The sequence below is a fragment of the Phalacrocorax carbo genome, chromosome 11 (assembly GCF_963921805.1).
Source record: "Phalacrocorax carbo chromosome 11, bPhaCar2.1, whole genome shotgun sequence".
Lineage (NCBI taxonomy): Eukaryota > Metazoa > Chordata > Aves > Suliformes > Phalacrocoracidae > Phalacrocorax > Phalacrocorax carbo.
Genome location: NC_087523.1, coordinates 13,277,222 through 13,297,565, shown reverse-complemented (window position 1 = coordinate 13,297,565; position 20,344 = coordinate 13,277,222). Strand labels below are relative to the sequence as shown.

Sequence of the window (20,344 nt, the reverse complement as noted above, 5' to 3'; positions counted from 1 at the left end):
ATGCTAGCATTTATTGTCTTTTTTACGACTTTAAGTAAGCTAATTTTAAGGTATTTGTTAATAATAAACAGAATTTCTATAGCGACTTTGTAGATTTTTCACTACTCCAATCATCAGTTTGACAACTTGTGCAGGGAGAATCAGTATTGGTAAGGTTGAAAAATCCTGTTCTCCCAGGGCACACATGACTGACAGCAGCAGAGATTTAGGGAAAAAAAACAGCTAAAAAGGGCCTGTGGGTGACCCAAGAATAGATCTACCATCAGTTAGCTTATTCAGATACACGCACACTGTATATTCACCCCAGGCTAGTGCTCCAAAAGACTTCAGCGGGCCAAGATAATAAGCATTTAAACATAGATTTGGGTTTTGAACATCCATGGAAATTCTGTTAGGACTTCTGTCTAGGGGTTCCGCATTCCTTCTTTTCCTTCCTCTGGTGACTAGCTTTTTCCTTTCCACCCATTCATCCAATTAAGAGGTGCTGAACAGAACTGTAATCTGAGCAATCTTTAGCTATTTAAGCAAACAGCTTAAGCAAACCTGTTTCTACAAGCAGGTTTATCCTTTGCTTATTGCTCTTCAAGTAAAGGACCACTCTCCCTGCAGAAGAAAATCTGTATAAGAAATGATTAAGGCTAAGACAGTCTACAGGTGTAAGTTATCTCCTTTTTGTCCCCATAGCATGAACTATACACTCAAATCCCAGCCTATTCCGTTTACATCCTCCAAGATGACAAAAAAATTTAAAAAAGAAAAAGAAAAAGTTTTCTTCTTGCTCCCTGGTTAGTCACTGAAAGTACTTTCACTCACTTCTGCTAACCTGAAGTGTTTTATTTAGAGCACGGTTATCAAGACTTTAACTCCCTTCAGAGCCCACTGTTTCATTTCTAACTAGTTTCTAGGCAAAACAACCAAACAGACTTCAGAAAGTAAAGCTTCCATGAATAAAACCATAACCCTTTCCTACATTAAAAAAAAAAAAAGGTCAGCTTTTGCTTCCCTGACCACAGGTCTGCCTGGGAAGGCTCTCCCAACAGTCAGGGAGTTAATAGGGTGGGTTAACACATTCCTACTGACACACAGAGTCATTGGCTGAGTCACTGCAGCAAGTAAAGGACCCCTGATTCATACCAGAGTCATCGTTCTGTGTTCAGGAGAAAAGAGAGAAAACAGGTGGGAAAACATGCTCTGCTCTAACTTTGCTCAAAGATTTCAATTTAAAAATCATAAGGTAAAAAGAACCACTTTCAGCTCAAGCACATGGATTTTCTCCTAAATTTACTGCTAAATTCCAATGCGCTCTTTATCTAAATAGAACAGGTTTCTATAATAAAGTGGTGCAGCTGATACCATGCAAAACCAATAACATGAGAGGTTCACATCTAGGACAGCTAGTAATTTATTCCTAAGCTCATTTAGGGGTGCACATGAATCGGCTAAAGAATAGGTGGTTAAATCCGCAAGATCAAGGGATCTTTCCATTGCAGTCTAATTCCAAGCCAATTTACACTCTCTATTCAGGTCACATCAGAATCAAACTATTCATCTCCAGTATAAAAATAACCTTTTAAGCAATAATACATTGTTTCAAAATAAGAATATAAACTGCCTAATAAATACAGAAATAAGAAAAAATATCCAAGGATAGAGGTACAAGGAGAATCACAAACAAATCTGCTTAACTCTTGCAGAGATTTTTTTCATAAGGTAGCCAGACTGAATGCATTTGGAGGAACTTTAATTTCCAGTACACACTGATAATAACATTAGAAGGAGAGAGACACCAAAATTCTGGGCATGGCAAGATAAAGTTATAACTTTTATATATATATTAAAAAGAATTCAGAGCCAAAGCAAATTTTACTAAATGCATCTCTTTGGGTACCCATAACCAGCAGAAATAAAAGGAAGACGGGGTGCAAATTGGCCTCTTTCGTTACTTGTTGGAAATCATATTTGGGCAAAGAAGAGGACGCTATCTGAAATTCATTTCCCCTCAAAAATTAGGTAAAGTAATGGATTTCTGTGCCTATTGCAGGAATTAAAAGGTAATTAATGTTGAGAAACTCTCAAGGTCAACAAAGGTATATGTTGAAAATGCTGAAACAAAAGCAGTATTCCTGCATTCAGTAAAAGAAAAGGCAGAAACTATAGCTGAACCAGGGCAAGAAATGGCCAACATTATCACTGAGGTAAATTCTTGAAACAGAGTGTCAGGATAAGGAGGGCTGAGCAGAAAGAGGCACAACGGGATGGGGGGGGGGGGGGTCGGGGGGAAAGGTGAGAACAGTTCTGTGTGATGCCTAAAAAAGCAAAACTAGAATGCCTAGAAATGAGAAGCCTGCGAAGCTGTGAAGCGCTGCTGAATGACCAAAATCAGTGGGCCAAATAGGTCATAGGGTACCATCGTACCATAGGAGTCTATAGAAACTAATAAGATCAGTTTTCGAAGTGGGGATGAACTCGTGTTTCTGTGGATGTAACTCCCAAATCAGACTAGCACTGCCTAGAACTCTTAGTACAAATAGACTAACACTCTTATACAAGTACATTTCTAGTTAGGAAAAGGAAATTTAGTGCACATCGTTGAGACAGAAAAAAGGGAGGGGTGATGTGAAACAGGGTTTGCAGAAACAATACTTCCAGAGAATAGCTGCTTCGAATACAAGGGGACTGACTGGATGTCTGTCATTTTACAGGAAAATAATGCAAAGATATAGGTTCTTTGATACTCATTTTAATATTTACCCCTCTAGATATAAAAAGCCTAAATTCTTTTAATTTAAACATTAGTTTTAAATTTTCTTACTCTGTCATGTTTATTTGCAGAAGTGACAATATGACTAATGGCACAGTTTTATATTCTAGATATATATTCTCAAATTAGTGATTTTTTTTTAAAATCAAGAAATAGATGCAGGGATTCAAACACTAGAGTCTAGATCATAAGTAGACAGAGTTACAAGAATTATCAAGAGCACAGCATTTTGCACTTTTTTCTTTTTATTTTTTATTATAGACTTTGGCCTTAGTAATAGTCAGCATGCTATGGAAAGGCAAGCAAAAAGACAATCATTCTTGTTCTAGTATGCAAGGACATAATCTGAGGAAGATAAGCCTTGTTTTAATACTTTTAGAGGTTTTATATGTGCATGACATTATAGTAGTCTCGTGCCCAGACACTAGAGCTCCTATCTATCAGGGAATTCTAAGTGTTAAGTGTGTTTTCAAAATTATAGCATAAAATTTCTGAAAAGTTTCACTTCAAAAGTTCCTGCAGGACCAAAACAAAATATTTTGAACATAGGATTGACCAAATCAGAGCAGTTGAAAGATTTGTCTATTTCAGTCTGGTCCACTGCCTGTGACAGTACCATAGCAGATAAGAAACAGGAATGTAAGACTACCTCAGGCATACGTGATGCTTTCTCCAAGTATTCTCAAATCTCAGCAGTTCAGGGTCTGCCTGACCTAAAGTTGTTTCCATGGATTAGGAACTCTTAAGGAATTTCTCTTCTATACTCTTCTCCATTCTTTCACTGAGACCCTGAAAACTTTTCTCATCCACAGCGTTCTGCAGAAAGTAAGTCCACAAAAGGTTCCTCATACAATAAAAAACTAACAATTTTCTTTCTTGTTTTGAAAATGATGCCTCTTAGCCTCACTTAGTAAAAACGGAGCAATAAATACAGCATATATAACAAATCTATTACATCCAATTGCAAGTAAATGTAAATGAAGAAAAAATTTAGAATTTTTCTACTGGTTGTTTCAAAAAAATAGCTACATGTTACATAACTTCTTTTTGGAGTAATTTATCCAATGCAGTTATTCTTAAAAAGAAGATTAAAAGGGGGGGCAGGGGAGAAGCTAGTTCTACCAGCTCTATTGTGTCTCTAGTTAGGCACATCTGCTGGATATCATGTTCTGTCAGCGAAGTATAAAGCTATAATGCAAGTTAAAAAAGAAAAGCTATTTTGGAGTGTGAAAAATACAAGTTTTATGTCTTTGGATAATAGCTCCTCTACTTACACCAACAATATATCAAGTTCCAATTATCTCTGTGCTTTTTTTCCAGGAAAATTAAACATTTGGTGTTTTTCTGTTGTTGTTATGTAATGGATTACACAACATATCTACAGTGTCACTTAAATATGCAGCACTGCTCTGCTCCCCTAACAGTTAATTTTCTGTGCGTGGAAACCTGCTTGTATTTAATAAAATAACAGCTCTTAATCAACCTTTAAGTGTAATGGCTAGCTTGGGTTTTGATAACAAATTCACTGGTAAGATCATAAACACATCAAATTTTTTATGAATAAATACCTTAATGCTGAAACAGTACAATATTGTTCTCTATAAAGCCAAAGATTAAATGACATATCATTAACTGTAAAATTAATCCATTTGGCTCTGTTTGACATGAACAGCAGTTAAGTGACAAAAATTGGCCTGGAGGGTCTCAATTAACACCAATGGAGTTGAATGGAGAGACCCTCCTATATTTTAAGGTTTACTTGTTAATTAATATGGAAGAGGAGGGACGTGGTTATCTTTTTGGTTTTTTACCCTAGAGAACTAATAATAATTTGTAGACATAAAGCATTACACAAAAAATCTCTGTTGAAGGCAGAAGTGGTTTTGGAAAACAAATGGACAGAAAACATATCTATGAAGGAAATTTCTCTTTCTCATACTCCTGAGAGATTCAATGTTAAAACATATTTAGAGATCATTTTACAGTGGTATCATGAATCCTCCCTGTAAGCAAAAAAAAAAGAAAAAAGCTTTGGAGTAAATCTCTTTAAAAATTGTCACTATATTTTAAGCTGTTATGAGCTTCTGTGTCATCACTCCTGCACAACTATCCCACAACGCACAACATCCTTTTCCTCTCCTCCTTTATATGCTGATACTGTCACCTCCTTCCCTCCTGTTCTACACCTGTAACATTTTTACTGTCCTTTTCTTCAGCTTTTGTTCTTCCAGAACTCTTGGGGTATTACACAGTTTGTTTTCTCCCTCTGAAATAACAAAGTCTAAATTATATAATTACCAGGAAAGAAAATATCAGTTTACACTAAAGTATTAGAGGATAAGGCACAAAACAATCTCCTCCTTAAACAACAGTTCAGCATTTTATTCTCTGTTGCTGTGAACTTCGCTGAAATCTGTATTAATCTCTCCATAATGAACCTTAAATCTCCTGAGGGGAAATATTCCTGAGGAAAAAACTTTCATTTAGAAAACATCCATGTAAAGGGGGAATTCAAATCTCTCCTTTCTACCTCTTTAACCTTGCCAGCTTTACATTCTGCACTGATTTGTGCTGCTCAACTACCCAGACCTTCTGAGCTGACGGGTGATGGGTGCTGCCTGAGGTGGGGCTTGCTCTCCACTCCCAGGCACTAGAACAGCTGCAGAGAGAACTGCAGAATTCAGACTGCAGTCTAGAAAATGCTTGGAAAGGCTGATCTCTGATCAACTGCCTTGATTCACTTCCCATGGCTTTCTCTTCTCTCTGCCTTCTCCTCAGGCATCGCTTCAGCCCAGGAGCATAAGATTGGGTCCTCTTCCTGTTCCATAGGAAATCTACCTTCTGTTTCTTCCATGAAGAGGGGAGAACAATGATGTAGGTGTGAAGAGGGTTTTGTGAGGGGTCTGGGCTTTTTTTGGGGGGTGGGGGTTAAAAGATAATTGCCCATAATTGTCTCACAGCACTGATCCACAGGAAATCTGTAACCTCACCTGGCACAGTTCTCATCTCCTCACAGTATTAACACTAAAATCCCTGTACAGTTAAAAATGAGAGAAAACAACCAAGTCCCAGATGACACCTTCCAAGGCATTACTTATAGGAGCTAGGAGCAACAGAACTCAGATTATGTCAGTCACATAGCTCAAGAGTCTCTTCAAGCAAAGCAAATCAAGACGCTTCTAAAATAAAAGTGGAGTAGGACACAAAGCTCTTTACATTCACTACTGTCTAATCTTAATTATTTTAATATTTTATGGGTTGCAAGTGCAAGGGTTTTCATGCTTTGCCACTTTTGTGTAATCAAGTTTCTTTCACTATTAGCTGATTAATCTCTGCTTTCTCTTTTAGATGATTGCATTTGTTCTAAGTCAGAATTCAGCTCAAAATGACACATTGTAAGAAAAACCTACTGAAAAAGCTAATCCTTGTAGGTAATTAGCTGTAATGACTTCTAAAGGGGAGCAGCAGCAAGTGGGGAAAGAAAAAGTGGTGGTTTTGTTTTTTCTCCAGAGTATTCGTGTCTTAAAGATATACTACATTAACCCCCAAAATTACTGGTTTATTTATTAAATCACAGGTGATCTGTTGTCAATTTGAGAATTAAAATACTGAACATCCCTATCACTTGTGACACCTAAATTGCTGAAATTAAGAAACTATAATCTGGCTACATTTCAATTTTTTAAGCTTACCGATTGCTGTTCTGGACACTAAATTTTTCCTCCATATATTTCGGCGCAGACAGAAAAATGTATATACGGACACACACACAGAGAGACGTATGTACTCTCAGTGTTCTTCCCCTTTCTCTTGAACTAAATCCAAACATGACTGTGGAGTAAGGGAGGAAAATTAAAGGGGGGGTGGGGGTGGGGAGGAAAAAGGTAATGTATCATTTGTTCCACTGCCGTTATCTCATGTCTCTGTTAATTTTCCAGATATTGTGTGAGACTCTCTCCCTCACGTTGCAAGGTTCTCTATGGAATGAAAGGAGTTGCTTCAGAAACAGCAGTATCAAACATGACATCAAGATGGAGGGAAGAATAATGGGGATTTCACAGTGAAAAGGGTACAGAGGTTATTCTTACTACTTCCTCCAGTCCTTTGGGGAACTTTGTGTAACCCAGGGTAAAGCGCTGTCGTATACAAAGTACTTGCTCTCGGTTGTTTGTAGTTTAGCCCCACAGAGCATCAAGAAGATGCGCTCCTCAAAACAAAAAATGAAGAGCTTTTAAGAAAACAGAGTAAGAGCAGATAAGGAGTAAGACACATTCTTCATCCATTTGATAGACATACACAGAGGAAAAAAGAGGAAGAGAAAGAGAGATCAGTAATATGAGATCAAAAGAAAGTTAACTGCAAAAAAGAAGAAGGTAAAAAAGGCGTGTTTGAAGTTCTCAAATCTCCTATCAATAAGTTTTTAAAACTGAAAGGAAACCTCTCCTCATTCTCCTCCCTCCCTTCTAGATCAAAATGAAGGTCCTTTGAGCAAGAAGCAAAACAGAACCGAAAGACACAGAAGCATAACAAATCGATAGAAAGGCTGGGGCCAGAGTGAAAGCAGGAAGAGGATCAGAGGATAAAGGAAGTGTCATGGAAAAGTATCAGGAGAAAATTAGAAGCAAAGAAGATCAAATAAGATGAATAAAGTTCAATGTTAAAGCTGGACCTGTTGCGTCCTTTCCTAGAACTGTTGTTGCTTAAAATATCAAGAAACGTACTTAGTCCCGATCCTACTGTCATTAATATTCCCTGTAATAGCATAAGAAAAACCCTCCAGCATTCCTGCACTCAGGGAGCAAACAGATGTTTTCAGTTTATTTTAACATGCATTTAGTGAGTTCTGGTATTTTCATCTCAGTGTGCCTCCATATATTGTCTTTTGGTACTATGATTGTCATCTGCGTAATTGGCTTACGTTTAAGTGAAATAGTCAACATATTTTAATGTCAACTATATGAGTAAACAGTTCCTGACTGAAAGTCAATTCAAACAAATTGAACAGTACCTATCAGGTCTTCCTTTTCTCAATACTTTTTATCTAATTATCAAGGTAAAAGTTTTAAGGTAGAAGTAAGGTGGTGTTTTTCCATCTTTGCAGATGATTTTGGTTTTTTTTTTTTAAAAACATTTCCACAGATGAACATTTCCACAATATTTCGCCCTAGAAGATAGTTATAGCTAATCAAAATAAGAGGTGAGAAAGGAAGGTACTCAGTATTTGTTGTCTAATAGACAACAAATCTTTCTATGAGAAAAGGAGAAAGGGAAAGGAAGCAAACATACGGACATACAGAAAAGCAAAAGGAGCAATTTTGTGGGGGAGAGGAAGGAATCAGAGGTCTTTCTGTTGTTCACCTGGCTCAATGAGGAGGGAAATCCTACAACACGTACCCCTTTCCTCTCTCAAATATCTCAGTGAGGGCAGACAAGTCACCCATTTTACCCTTCTTTTCAAAAAAGTCCAGCCTGCATTGTTAACTTCTATTCATTTGAGTCTCTGCAAAAGATTCACATCCTTTGTGGTTGCCTACTTTCACATCAAAATCTTATTTCTCCATAAAAGAAGACATTAAATTCAGATACTTCTGAGAATAGAAAGAAAAACTTCTTTTAAACACAGCAGGGGATGGCCCAGCCAGTTCAGTTCCATTGGCTCACCATGACAAACTAACAGTTGTTAGATAACAGACATTTGGGATTTTGTGCCAGAAAAATGAGTTTATTTTTAATGTATGCTATGTCGGCAGTCAAGGAGCACCTAAATATACAAAAGAAACATGGAGGGAAAAGAGGACTGTATCATACAAGGCATTAATTTTATATTGCTTATATAAATAGCCTTTGATGAAGCTTTCCTAATGAAGTCTCAACTTATACTTGAAATTCAATTATACCTTAGGTGATCTGACAACAGGAAATTAATACATTTAACTCTTAAGCCATTTGTTCTTCAAGATCACCTGTTCAAATACAGCACTTTTTTTTCCCTGCCTGTAAAAGACTTAGTGACAGGACAGAATGCTACGATAACTGCTAACTAGATTTGAGTTACACTATGCATATTAGTGAATCATGAATTATTTCAATAGTTGATAAAATTATTGCAAAGCATGTAAACCACGTCTTATAAGACCGGAGAAACATTTAGAGATTTGTTTTCACTATTTAAATGGCATTTTCTATCCTGACACGTGATATGCCTTCCAAAAAAATATGTAAGGAGAAGATCAAATATTTTGTTTGCTTTTGCTTGTGGGTGGTTTTTTCCTTTGTCTTTGTTGGGGTTTTTTGTTTGTTTGTTTTTTTAGCTGGGATTGAAAAATAGCAAGACAAACATATTGGTGTTTTTTTCATGGAGAATTTTTATAGAATGGTACTTAAATTCTATCCAAGACGTGTTAAGAATGAAACCTGAATGGTTACTATTTCAAATAGCTTAAAGTAATGTGCAAAATGTAGAAAAAAAAATTGTCAAAAGTGATTAGGGAAGGAAACAGAGGTAGTACAAATACCACAGGACTGCATGCATATTCGTTCCAGCCACTTTGTGCCTTAAAGAGCAGATGATGTAGGAATGTAAGGGTTCAGAATCACAAGCATCAAATATTTGAGTTTCAGCTAGTTTTGTTTATATTACAGAAAGCCTTTATCCAATCTGCCTTTCAGCATCTTGCAAGCAACAGTTTGCAAGAAATCTCTCAAAAAATATTCAGTTTTCCAGCTTGACTGCAGTTCTTTGGCCATTCAGACTACTAGCAGAGTACACAAAGCTTGTTGCATACTAACTTGGGTTCCCAGGGCCTCTGTCCTACTCCCTCAACACTCATTTAGTATTAACAGGATTATAACGAAATATAGTTTTGTGTGAGAACCCATATAGGCAGAGCCATCAACCTGGGCACAAATTAGTGCTGGAGTGTCATTTTTTCCTGGTGTTTAAATAGAGTAACACTGATCTTTTTTCAACACCTAAGATTCAACTTTCAGAGGGTTCAGAAATGTCTTATCTTTACTGCCAATAAATATCACTCCAGTGCTAATCCATATTAGGAACCTACTTTAGAAGTCTTCGTGGCAGACCAAGCTAGAAAAAAGATATGTCCTACTTAGGTGTAATTTTTGTCCTGAATGTGTATTCTTAGAGGGAACATATGGCTAAGGAAGAAAAAGCCACTTTTACCTTTTAGGATATCATTGAAATAAATATATTTAACAGTCCATTTTTAAAAAAAAATGGTTGCTATATTTCATTAAACTCTGAAACTGCACTGTAGCACACCAAGACCACCCTGTTTCACACAAACAGCTATGTCCAAATGCAGTATGTAAGGATATCATGTGAAAGGAAAAAAGCATTTCTTCTTTTTAACAGTCACCGAGTCTCTTGCGGTAAGATTTTAAATGCATAAGTATTACAGTATATTGCCACCTATAGGATAGCACCTAAATATAGCTTCCAAAAACAAAGCTGTAATTATTTTCTTTATAGCACTTCCTTGTGATTTGCATACAGTGAAAAAATGGTGCTGTGTAGGTACCATGATTTTATTTCTATGTAATAATTGACAGGCATTTCATCATTCTAGCACAGCCACTGCACAAACAACTGCAAAATGCTAAGTAGATAATCACTACTAGAAAAAGATAATTCCATTCATTCTGAACAGAAGAGACTGCACACACCCCACCACAATCCTCAGAGGTCTTTGAAGTAAGTACCATGTGGGCAATGTTCTATGTTCAACAATAGTTACCGTGGGTATCTTTTGCTTGACACTCAACCAAGTTTTATCTTTTGATCTAGTTACGCTACGTGCTATACCTGGAGGACTTGCTGGTTTTGCTCTAAGGCTTCCGATTACCTTGAAAACAAGATTGAGACTTATTCTCCTGTGGTATTTTCTTCCCTATTGGCTTTAATGTGCACCTAGTACAATATGCATTAATAAATCATATCTGGTACTAAAATCTGGTGATGAATCATCAAAATTACAGCTATACTTTTCATGGTTTCTACCCTAAACATCTTTGTTGCTCATTTTTTTTATGCTTTTGCTTTGCCTTAGGATTTTCTGCTTTGTAGTTATTCTGACTGGGTTATTCAATGAATTACTGAGTTTCCCATTTTACCGGGCATCATTATTCTTTTGCAGTCAGATTTGCCTAGATAGGCAATTGTTCACAGTGCAGACATGCTGTTATTTGAGTGCTTATGCCCCAGTTCAGTTTCTGTGAATCATGGTGGAAGCACAGTACAGCAAGCAGCAATGACATGAACTTGCTTAATGCTGCTGTTGTAGTAATGTTGCCTGAATCACCTAAACTGTGCTGTAAATTCCAGTCTTTCTCAGTGGTGCTTTTTATGCCTTTCTTCCTGTTTTCATAAAAAAATGAGTTAATGTTATTCAAAACCTGGTTATAAAGCACAAATTAACCTCACGAGATATCACAGGAAAAAAAAAAGTACCATGTTGGGGCAGTTTGTCTGCAGGATTACCTCTACTCACTTTCAATAGATTTTCTGCACATTGCTTGAAAAAAAATACGAGACTGCATGTGGTGTTACATTTAACCAAGGAGACATTTCTATGTGTCTACAGCAAAAGCCCAGATTTCTCTGTATTCATAGATAGGGAAGTCAGAAAAAAAAAATTGAAAACAAAATCTTATAAAAACTAGAAGGAGCTACTCCTCTGGTTTCACTGCAGAAACAGAACTATTTGCAGTGAGTCTTCATTATTTTCTAGTTGTCTTTTATGATATTGAAGTTCTCATTTTGTATATTTCACACTTGTCCTTACTCATCCAGCTCCATAGGTTTTAACTACTAGAAATCTAAGCCCAAGAAGGCACTTGAAAGAACAATATCCAGGCAGTGGCCAATCAATATGGCACTGTTAATAATAGCAGAGAATCTTAGAAAGACAAATTTCTAGCAGAATGAAATCTTTTAGGAATGACAGCAACAAAAACTGAAAAGAACCATGAGACTATTTCTTGTTGAAGATACACAATGGGCCTGAGATTGGCCAATAAATATTATGTAATTGTTTATGTCTCAGCATTAATGTTTTTACCTCTTGTCCTGTGGTCTGCTGGAAGCAATTTTAACTAATATAAACAGATGTCTTGCACTATGCATTAGAAAAATATTGACAATAAAGATCCTCAGCAAATGCCTCATCACAACTTCAAAATACATGTGTTCATCATACCTGAGAGATCCAGGCGGCAGTTTGCAATGAAAGAATTTTTACATGAAACCAGGTGCTTAACAGATACATAACTTCTAACCACATTACCATGCTTTCAGCACACCCATTTGTGAAGCCAACCCAAACTCATGCCAAGAAATGCACTGCCTGTTATTACTTGTTACATCATGACATCATTCCCTAGCTCTGGAGCAGTTTCATGCATAAATGTAGAATATATTAGGAAAATGCCCTGATGAACAGGTTGAGAAACTTTCTTGTCCAATCAAGACAATGAGGTTTTGCATTTTAGCAAAATCAAATGGGTTGATCTAACTTCTTAAACATACGTGCCATTTTTTGTAATAGGAGTTCATCTGTTCTCTATTAAAGTAATTAAAGCAATGTTTATAAGGAATCACAGAATCCCAGGTTGGAAGGGACCTCAGGGATCATCTAGTCCAACCTCTCTAGGCAGAGCACAGTCTAGACAAGATGGCCCAGCACCCTGTCCAGACGACTCTTAAAAGTGTCCAACGTGGCCGAGTCAACCCCTTCCCTGGGGAGATTATTCCAATGGTGCGTTCCAGAACAAGTGATACAGAACCTGTGCATCAATCGATGCCTAGGGACATATCATAACAAACTAATTAAATATTAAATTTTCTATAAATGATCACATTATTGTAAGGAGCCGGTATGGAAGAGGAGTCTGTATAACTTAAAATGGTCAATATACCCATAAAGACTTCAATTCTTCACCACCACTTCAGCACTTAACAAAAGTTAACAGCATTTCTGTGCTTGTTTCTCTCTCTGATATCAAGGAAATGAACATATTGCCAGGCTCCCACAAACAGGTATTTTCAAGTTTGCATAGCTTGGTTATTTCAAAACCAATTGCTTCAAACATGGCAAAGCGCAGATTACTCATACTCATGCCTCCTGCTGAGCTTGATGCTTTAAAAGAGGCTTTTAGACTTATGCAACACAAAAAAGTGCCAACATTTTCTGAATAGCAGAAAATACACTTTTCCTCACATTCTTATGCTGTAAATCATGGATCTAGCTGAATATTTGTTACGGAACTTTCCAAAGCAAAGTCGAGTTTGGACCAAGCGGATGAAAGTTTAGTAAATCAATAGTCAGTAAAAATAGGGTGTTTGGAGGGAAATGTCTTAGAAATTGAGCACTGATATTGCTGAAGCAGGCATTGCTGGATATTTTAATTGTGTACTAAATTGCCAATCTGAATGCATAAATCTGTACTTAGCACCCAAAACAAAACTGAAAATGTTAGTTTTCTGATAATACCACAAGTCCATCAGGAAGGTTATCAAAAAGGGCTGTCCAAAATAATGCAGTTTTATGAGATGAAGGTTGACTCTGTGTGTAAGACTTATGTGCTTAGCAACCACTAAATGCAGACCAAAACAGAAAGACCCAAACCACATGCTTTGGATTACCTTTGCATCTTAAGTTAGGTGCTGAGGAGGATTAGCACAGGTTAGAAGGTCAAAGCATTCATTTCATTGCCTTTGATTTTTACTGGAATATTAAAAAAACCATCAATCTTTATTAACAAATGTTGAAATTATTCTTATTGAAACTGATGTTAAGAAAGTATTACATTTTGTACACAGGAGAGAAAATGCCATGTGTTGGGCTGAGAAGTAGCATAAAAACACCAATTAAAGAAAATGGAGACTGATTTTCTCATCTTCCGCTTTACAATTTTTTATCTCAGGGCAAATTCAGCATGAAATACTACCAAAAGTTAAATTACTAGTTGAAGTTGGACAGATTTTAAAAAAAAAATATAAAGTGACAGTGAATTTGGCTGGCTAAGATTTTGCTTCCCTCTGAGTTACCTCACTGTCATGATGATATCATTCAGAAAGCTAAGGCAGTAAATACATGCTAAGCACCCTGAATTCCTTTTAATTTAAAAAGCCAGACAGGCTGTTTTTAGGATTTGGCTTTCTAAGCATTTGCTTTACTTTCTAATATTCCAGTTTATGCAACCAATGCAACAGGTGGAGTCTTTAAGTATTCCAGTTAAAGCATCAATGAAGGTATTGCTGCTGTGTCACAGCAGGTCAAAAGCATTTCTAAATGAGGTTCTAGCTTGTGGTAGTTGCATAAAACTCCACCTGCTGGCCCTTGTTCTCAATTACCTGACCAGAAATGCCAAAGAATAATCCTGCCTCTTCCTTTAGTCATGCAGCCATGGCTTTTGTCCATTTTACTAGCCAGGCAAGCTACCTAGGAAAACTAGAAACCTAGATCTGAAACCCACTGTGTGGTTTGGTGGAATCAAAATGAACCCTCTCTAAGCACTTCAGTGATACCAAATGTGTGTGATACAGCCTAGATTAGTGGTGCGAATCAACAAGAACATACCTGTGCTTAGTTAGTTAATAAAGTAATTGTTATTTTTCATGCAATGAGTCAGCATGACTGAACGTTTACTGTTGTGCTGCAAATTTTGAAAGAGAAGCGGCTAACGTAAATTATAAAATAATCCATAATAGATAGCTGTCTTTAAATCATGTCCACATTTCTGTCAGAAACAAACTGCAATAAGTGATGAGTTGACTTTACCACTGACACACAGCTGTAGCATGCTGAAGCACCTGATTTGAAGCATCCAAGTCCCCCCCAGTACTTAACACAATATTCAGCTACTTACTTTGAAAGGCAGGATATAATAATACGGATTTTTAAAAAATGACATTATACAAGTATGACTTTTCATTTTTATATAAGGAGTGGACTGTACACACCTTTCACACTGGCATTCCCAGCTTTTGAAGGTGCATTTCTTTCTCTCCACCACCAGAGAACGTACAGAACGCAGTGGCCATAGGTCAGTGTAGTCCTAGCTTAGGGGAAGCACTTTCAGATACAATGGGCAATGCAGCTGCTGTATCATTTCACCACTTACTGGTTGCTTTAGATGTCCAAAAAACCCCATCAATTTGTCTAGCTCCAGCTTGGTAATTACTATAGAAATTGAGGAACTAGTGCATCAGAAGATAAAACAGGAATATGCTCCGTTTTCTTTCCTTCTGGCCAGCCAAAGCAAAGAAGGAATTTTGGATGGGGACAGCAGATTCCATTTTTAATTTATATCATCATACTACAAAAACATAAGGCAAAGAAAGTGAAAAAGCCTCAGAGCAGAATCTAAATGCAGTACTGATGGGGCAGCTATGAGCAGCACCTTCCCTATCCCAGAGGAATTCTGCAACGTTACCATGCACACAGAAATTCTACACCTGTACCTGGGCTTAACGTTCTTCCCCAGATTTTTTTAAGCCCTAGATGTTTGGGGGATTCTAGTTATATTTATACTATCTATAGTTATGCAAGGACTATTGAAACATATAGATATCTTTACCCTTTCTTTAGAGAACTTCAAAACTAAGAGCAGAAACACCCAAACCTTTTCAAACTTCTGCATAAATTTATATCACAAAAGAAAATAGAAAAAAAACCAGGCAAAGCACCAAACTTGCATCAAGAGATTGGGAGAAATTAATCATCACATTGTCCTCAGTTTCTAAAGAATATCCACTTATGTTTCTTTCATCATGCCTGGATGATGAAGCTCTTCCAACATCTGGTGCAAACATGGATTAGTAGAACCTGAATGAAATGCTGCCCAAAAAGCAGCAGAGCCCAAAAAGACAGAGCAGAGGGCTGCTTTTTGGTTTTTATTGTCCTGTGTATCATGAGCTTATTTCACAAGATAATGTTATCCTACTACAATCAACAGAAGTTTTACATAAGTGTAAGAGTGTTCTTTAATTGTACATTACTAATATAAATGTCCTTTCCCTGATTTACAAGGTCTGAAGTAGATAAATTATTTCAAGTAATATTTGGACCAAAATAACTTGGCACTGCATTGTTAAGAGATTGTGATGTTGGATATGTGGTAGGAGCAATTTGCTTCTTTAGCGTCTCTACAGCATGCCATGATGGAAGAGTAGCATCTTCTTAATTGACTTGGCAGTACAGAAGTACAGAAGCTACGACTGCTTTGTCATCTAAATCATGCTGTTTAGGCAGAACCTCTATTGCTACTTTGAAACATCTGGCCCAATTAAAGCAGGACAGTGTCCTAACTCATCTGAAAGGCGGAGGAAGGTTAATGTTACATGCCTCAAAGGCAAAAATCTGTTACATGCAGTACCGAGAACGTTCTCACCTATTACTGAAATTTTGGCTGGTTGAGGGAAGTTTGACAAACCAGGCAGGAAATCAAAAGTAGAAAAATAAAGGGTGGTTTCTAGTTCAATGCAGATAAAAATGTTTGCACGCAGCAACTTCTGCCAGTGCAAACACCACTTTAGGACTGCAGGCACATTTTCTGGCTTATTTGTATGCACAGATGTGTGTAAATGTAGCTTCTGCTCACAAAAAAATGGATGTCAGATTAAAACCACTGAAAGTTTCCTATAAGAGGCACTGTGTAAGAGGCTGGGCTTCTTGTACTCCACAGAAAACCATTCATCCCTACAATGTACAATATAAATCTTCAGTTATGGGTTCAATATACAGTCTCTTAGTGAGCTCATTTAGCATGCTTTTTAGGTTTCAAACAATGGTTTTCCAATAATTCACATCTTAGTCATGATGGTAACAATGCGGTGGTCTGTTTAAGAGATAGACATTAAAATAATTTATTGTATTAATGAGCATCTCCTTTACTCTGAGATGCTTGTTCCAAGCAATCTGACAATTTAATTGAGGAGCTCATTGATTTTAATTAACATTTTTTCTTACAAGAAAGACTGTTACTATTGGATGGTGCTGGAAATTAACAGTAAGTGGAAAAAAAAAAAGAAACTCTAGGAAAATTATAAAGGCAAAGAATATTTTTTATTTTCTCCCACTGCACAGTTATTTTGAAATTCACAGCCCTTTCTCTTGTTAGCCTGTATGAATTAGACACATCGAAAATATAGGTGAAGCACTAATAAGTTATAACATCCCAGGCTATTTCAGTGATCTGAAATAGGACTTGATCATTAATCAAAATGGAATCTACATACATAATACCACATTATTTGGTCTATATTTAGGCCCAGAAAAACTGCTGTTTCCTTACAAACTTCACCAATTTACTTTTTTTCCTTTGGCTAGTTTTTCACAGTTTTTGAAAACCTGATACTGAGCTTGACCCTCAAATTGAAATGATTTCTTACTCCAGTACATCTGCTTATTGTAAGTAAAAGATTTGTGCCTTAACAAGACTATTTAAGAGAATGTGATTTATTTTTATTTAAAAGACCATCCAAAATTTGGTCTTTTAGTCCAAAATTTGGTCTGTGGTCTAATGATAGAAACCATTAGCTTGGAAAACAGAACTAGATATATAAATTGAAAATAAAACTCAAATTTGAAGGGGCAGGAAGCCTCTTTCAGGTTTTGTAACAGAATGATACATCAACCAAACCCAAGATGGCAAAAGCAGATCTCTCTACAAATTCTTTCCCTCGGTTCTTTGACACAACCCTTTCATTTGTCTCAGGCTCTAAGATAAATAGTTGCATCTTTGTGCAGATACAACACTCTGGAAAGGCACAGCAATAGTATTCTTTATAGGCACTACAATATTTTAAAAACACAGAGCAGGATAATTCAATTCTTGTTTGTCAAGCGCAAAGAGAACTAGCACTTCAAAGGAGAGAAAAAAACACCCACGACCATTACCAGATGAATCAGAATCAGCTCACTAAACACTTCATAGGCAAACACTTTTTTTTCCTTGCCTATTCATTACAAAACCAGAGGAGAGCGCTGAGAAACACTCAAAGGATACGACCTTCACATATGCAGTATTATTTTTGTGGGTTTTGCACAAAGATATCTAAAAGTATTCAGGAAGAACAACTAGAAGACCTCCTCAATTGCTTTATTTCAATTTAACCACGTTCTTGATCTATCCCTCTCTTCAGTACCTACATAAAGTTATGGTTACTTGCCATTTTATACTTGCATCCTATACAACTGAAGTCAATGAGAGATTTGTTACTTTGTTCCAAGCACGTATTGTCCCTGTTCATGGGCAGAGACCCACAGCACCAATTAGATTTAGACAGCAGATGTAATTGTTCAGTACTTGTTCTTGTCCAAAGTTAACCGCTTTAGCTTTTTTATTATTATTTGCAGTAATAATTATTGACAGCAGGCTCCCCTGTATATCACCCAAAGCGAGCTCGCTGCCCTTTAGCTATTTTCATCTATCTTTGTGAATGAAAGACATCAAGTCAGAGTTTGTATTTAAAGGTGAGGAAAGAAAGCCTTTCGGGAATTTGAGATTTCAGGTGGCATGCAGAATCACTGACTAAGGTATCTCATTCCAGTCACTGTGCAGAAGAAGACAAACCAAAGCTGAATACCTTCAAATAACACTCCCCCTCCACCATGTCCCCCAGTTTCTCCTTCTACCAAACATTGGAAAATCATTGGAAAAAAATCTGAAGGATTTTGTTTCACTTCCATGCTATCCAGAGTGGGAGATTTTTGAGTATTTATCTCTTGCTTTTAAACCATCAGATGCAAGACGTAGCACTCCACAATGCTTCACAGCTATTTTTTGCAGGTACACTGCTGAATTATTGTCATAACAACATTGATTATTTTGCTGTTAACTCAGCTGATCATTCTCTTCACCAGACATTTTCAAAGAATCCAACATAGGGTTCATTTCATCTTAATTACAGGTGAAATTAAGAACATGACAAACCTCACCAGATTATTTGATTGCTTGAAGTTTTAAACCAGTTTAAAGGCTTTTCTGAACTGGTGCATATATGAAGACATAACAAATTATTCAGCCACTAAGAAGGTAGTAAGGTTTAAGGAATGTGCCATAGCTACTTTATAGAGTAAATCATTGTCGATCTGAAACACAAATACATTACAGGCCAAAACTTAAGCTTTCATTAAACTTAGTGTGACCTTACAGCATCTACACTGCTTTATCTGAATTAATAGTGCGTTGAGGGATCAGAACACTTGCAACATCTCTCATGAGTCTGCCACAACTTTAGGATTTTAGAGATGGGTGCATGTACACAACAGAAACCCTCCTGAAAAACAAACCAGAACAGTCATTCAGTTGAAGAGTTATGTTTGATCATAATGTTTGTTGTTGTTCTTGGGAAATTCAGCCAGTGTAAGAAAAACTGTCATGATATTTATCTGAAGGAACATAATTGGGTTGTTACTGTAGAGTAAAATTTTACATTTTACTTCTAGAATCCATTAATAATTTAAAAAAGGCATTGGAGGAGAATATAGGCAGTAAGACATTGCTCTCACCTCTACTTCCTGCAGCTGTGAAAATAACTCTTGTTCAATTTTTTTAAGTTTTAGTTCACACATTGATCCTTTAAACAAACTAACATATATTAAAATTCTATGTAAGCCGTGGAAGGAAGAGATCCAGAATTTTGTACTCCCTGTGCCAGGGTACAAAGAGTACATAGCATGTGACATTATCCCACCAGTTATAAACTGTGTATAAAGAAAGTCATTATTGAGCCTGAAATGAGAAATATACCTAAGATCCAAGTTTGGACTGATAGACAAATTAATTAAAATCCTAGAGCATTTAAACTCAAGAAGCAGTTAAATTTGTAGACCCTGGAAACTTAAGTCAGATTTAAACTAGTCCAAATGAGAATGTCCACTTACAAGTCGACCCACTTAATTTTAGTAGAACACCTGCATTTACCGCACAGTAAGCGTATGAGAACAGGCAGTCACCTCATCAGAGCTGATGGGCTCTGTTTGTTGCCACAGTCGGATCCTTTCAGCAGGACCTCCAGTTTAAGAGGTGCTTGTCCTTTAGGCTCCTTGACTTGAGGTAAGTTACTATGCCCTCAGTTACGTAAGACTGTGTTTCCACATGGACCTGTTAAATATTCCAGTCTTAAAACTATTCACAATAATTTACTAGACCAGTTGATGAAGGAGAAACACATACATTTCACTGACAATAACTAAGATTATAGGACTTTCTGGCATGGGACAAACGGTGATTGCAAACCAAATCTACCTTCTAGTGAACTTTAACAGACCTTCAGCCAAAGGATTCTTTTAGCGATACTCTAGAGATCTGACTTTTATTTTGAATTAATAGTTTAAATATATTTTGCTTAAAAATATCAACTTCAGAATAAAATGTTTTGCACACAGCAAACTAAGATCTACCTTGAGATTAGGACAAACACAAAATAGGTGGATTAGAAGCAAGTTCCAGGGATGTCAGCAGATTTACAGTTGCACTCTGGTCATAAAATGGTACAACATGCCTCAAGAGAGGTATATACCAATAAACTCTTCATAAGAAATTGTAACTGCTGTG

General features: G+C 36.7%; 1 long non-coding RNA gene across 1 annotated transcript in view; it reads right to left on the bottom strand.

Annotated features, from left to right (window-relative positions):
- The window catches only part of LOC135315299 (uncharacterized), a 417,819-nt gene that overhangs the window by 213,597 nt on the left and 183,878 nt on the right, over positions 1 to 20,344 (bottom strand). The gene's annotated exons all lie outside the window — the stretch shown is intronic.